This window comes from Ceratina calcarata, unplaced genomic scaffold, assembly GCF_001652005.2.
Source record: "Ceratina calcarata isolate Rehan_Ccalc_2016 unplaced genomic scaffold, ASM165200v1 scaffold233.2, whole genome shotgun sequence".
NCBI lineage: Eukaryota > Metazoa > Arthropoda > Insecta > Hymenoptera > Apidae > Ceratina > Ceratina calcarata.
Window position 1 is genome coordinate 444345 of NW_017145181.1, and position 3791 is coordinate 448135.

Consider the following 3791-nt stretch of genomic DNA (forward strand, 5'->3'; position numbering starts at 1 on the left):
CATACAGTGTTATAATCGACATTAAATAGTAATATAATTATGCATGCATAAAAGTCCAGTGATTTGAATACGATTTTATAAACGAGGCGATCATTATTATTAGACTGCGGATTTTGATTCAAGGTTTAATATATAATTAAGTATGTTGGATGCATGAATGCATAAAATCCGCAGTTTAATCATTATGAAAATGATTTTCGCCTAAGTATCGTTTCTAAGTGGTTAGTACAACATGAGTTAGTTGTAAAAACACAGTCGAGAAGGGTGAGAGATTAGAGGAACAGTCTGTGGGTTAAAGGAAGAGCGAGTTCATACGGCCAGGTCCAGGTCAGGCGTTCTTTCCTCCCCTTTAAATGATATTTTTCACTGGCGCACACACGAAATATTATTGCGAACGTGATCCTCGATCCTCCTCCTCCTCCTCCTCCTCCTCGTCCTTGTGTCTCCTCGAGTATCGCACTCACGATTTCTCTACCCTCTTATCATCCCCTAGTTCTACCGTGAAGTATCGCGTGACTCCCGGCGAAACTTTCTCGTTCGCAAGATAAAAGTGGATACAGGAGAAACGATGAAGATCGATCGATTTAGTGATTAGCCCCTTTTACCTAAGTATTTCGGACGACCGTTCGGTTCGGGGATTGGACCTTAGACTGGGCGGCTGCCGCCAAAAATGTGGACTAGTATACCGGACGTCAGTACCGTGGCGCCGACCTATCGGCTAGTTCCCGTGGCATGACACGCGACATTTATGGCACAACCCCCGCCAACGAATCGCGATTGGTCGATCGGAGTACGAGTTTCCTCGTCCTCTGCGTCGTCTGACTAAAATGCCTTTCGTCCACTTGTTTCGCATTCCGCGTCCTCTCACGGTCGACGCCCACGACCTTTTTTATCATCCTTCACGGTTGTTTCAATGATTCTTGGGTAGCTTCGTACCTAATAAGGACAATTGCATCGTGCGTTACTCTTCCACCCTTTCCATCCCTTGCAGAGCCAAGCTTTCGTCACGAGATTCATTTTATCATTTGTCATTGTTTCATTTTATCAGTTGTATCGTTAATAGAATCTGCAGAAAGTATAAATTCAAAAGATACAAAGTTTAAAATGGAAATCTAATTTTGGAGGAAATTATAGCAAAAACTTTCTGACACCCCAAAGAATATTAACACTAGAAAGACTGAAACTTAGTATATACCTATATTGCCCAAAGCAGTCAAAATTAATTCTTTGGGCAATCTAGTGTTAATTTCTTTGGCCCAATAAAAGTTATTTAATTACGAATGCTAATAGGAGTCGATATACAAATGGAAAACTCGGTTAGAAATTTTCATTAGAAAAGACCGAACTTGTGGCTAACTTTGGCAATCCACCTCGCGAACGACCATTTCAATGCCTATTATAATTATACATTTGTGAACCGTCAATAAGTAGTACCGATTGATCGATTGTTTGATTGGACGATTAATAGCTTTCTATTTGGGGAGTGTTCATCTTCTAGCAATGAGTGACAAGAATTTATGAAGAAATCTTTGACGGTTACCAATCGACGTTTCGAGGGCGGACTTTCATTCAGGAAGTAGTTTGTTTCTGTCATTTCCTCGAGCGAAACGTTTCGAGATTAATAAGTTCGCTGCCTGTAGAGGTGTAGAATAAGTAAACGCACGTGGATGCTTCAGCTATTAATATTCCTTGGCGCTAGCGCACTTGATTCGTAATTCAAAATAACTTTCAATAAACCAGGTTTATGAAAACCGCAGTCTAACCGAAGCGTATTATTATTAATTAAATAACTATCGTTATTTTTTATCGTATGCAAACGAGATTGGCACAAACACTGCGTTTCGGTTGATCGATCATACGATATATAATTCGATTGTAAACAGTTGATCGTGACTCATCGTCTGATCAGGCAATCCTGTTATTTCCTGACTGCATGTGACGAACCATTAATACCTTCGTTACCATCTCCGCAAAACCCTATCTCAATTTATAAGATGAATCATTGAGCATAAAATAAGAAATTGCTGATTCTAATCATTCCAGTAAAATAGCTCAAAGCTGTTGCAATATTAGTGCAACGATTCGACCGTAATTTTTAGATAAGAACAGGAAACGTGTTATCATAATTTTTATTCACGTATAAATACAGTTGGCATACATTTTTATCTGAACATACGCGTGTTTGGCAGACTCTTAGAATACGTGTCGTGTTTCCCAGAAGACAATTATGAAAATAACCATCAAACTAGAATATATAATTGATACGTTGTCATAAACGATGTTACTTTGGAATTTAGTGACAATTGCTCAATTCATACTTTCGTATTTCGAGAACTGGCGAACGCGTTTAGCTGTTTTTCTTTATACCTCGAGCTAGCTTAAGTATATACCGCATATGCATAATCGCACTGACAAGCTTCAAGCCAAATTGACATTGGCAGTATCCAATACTTGGTTCCGATCCTTGAAGTGAGGCCTCCAAGGCTGGCCGCGATGTATAATCGTCACGAAAATGTCATTGCTCGTGCGGAAATATAATTCGTATCGTCATCTTTATTCGCCGCGCGCTTTCTTCCATTCGCAATAAAGTATAAATAATTTTAAACGAACGTTTAGTTTGTTATTCAAACATCGCAATTTCCAATTTGCATTTGACGTAATTTTACGCATCCAATCGATTAAATCGATCGAGTGTTTGTTCAACTCGATGACGTCTGAGTCTGGCGATCTTTAATTCCTACGTTGAACACGAAAATACGACTTGACGCGTGCGATCACGTCAATGGAAACACTAAACTCTCTCATTCGGTGGAACAACAGAGCCGTATAGCAATTGTTCGTATACGACATATCCCAACTGCTGCTCGGTTCTAAAGAATTCTAATTCCACATACAGAGACGTAGGACTTTTTTTTTCACGCTTAACGTTAACACGTAAGAACGGAAGAAAGGTGATCTTTTGGCACAGTTTGGTCATTCGGTGCGACCTACTAGCACGTATATACCGGGTGCTCTAAATGTAACTCTATTTTGGTTGCTTGTACCGGTCGACCCAGCGATACAGATCGGGATCAGACGCATTTATACGTTCGAATTCGGCCACGGCCAGAACGGCCTGACCGATAGGTTCCCATGACACCCCCGCTAATAAAAAATCATCACATTCTCAATTTTTTCCTCAAGTCGCATAACAGAAGCAACTGAATTGAGTTAGATTGAACTGAAGTTGTATTATACAATTTTGGCAATTTTTATTGTTTATTGTTTACTATTATATTTATATTGTCTATTTATTGTTTACTAAAATTAGAGGATATCTTTTTCTTTTTACGATATTTATTGGAATAAAATGAGACGACGAAATTCGCTGAGCTCACCGAGAATTAAATTGCATTCTACGTTACACAATAGTAGCATTTCCTGCTGGCACAGTAGTAATGCATACTGGTTAGTGGTACACGGTAGTAGAAGAAGGACGATTACGAAAGTAGCATTAGAAGTGTTGCAGTAGAAAACCGAAGCTGAATACAGATTGCAATATTTAAACGACGAAACTAATTCCCCAGTAAAACGAGCTTTATTTCGCATCAATTCACGGTGTGCTAATTATGTGTATAACTACTGTAGAATTTCTGGTGGGAAAAGTGTATGCTTGCTAATTGAGGTTCTCGTTCGTTAATTGCATAAAATCGAATTGGAAGGCTTGAAATATTTCCTTCTTCCGGGTTTAATTTTCATCGCGTGACTAGGGAGAATATTCTTGGAGAGCAAAAACAGAGAGAGAGAGAGAG

General features: G+C 39.1%; 1 protein-coding gene across 1 annotated transcript in view; it reads right to left on the reverse strand.

Moving 5' to 3' along the window:
* The window catches only part of Mf (myofilin), a 21668-nt gene extending 20912 nt beyond the window's left edge, over nt 1-756 (reverse strand). The window contains exon 1 of the mRNA XM_018020725.2: nt 606-756. The gene's annotated coding sequence lies outside the window, so the exon portion shown is untranslated. The remainder of the gene's footprint in view (nt 1-605) is intronic.
* Nucleotides 757-3791: the final 3035 nt, after the last annotated feature.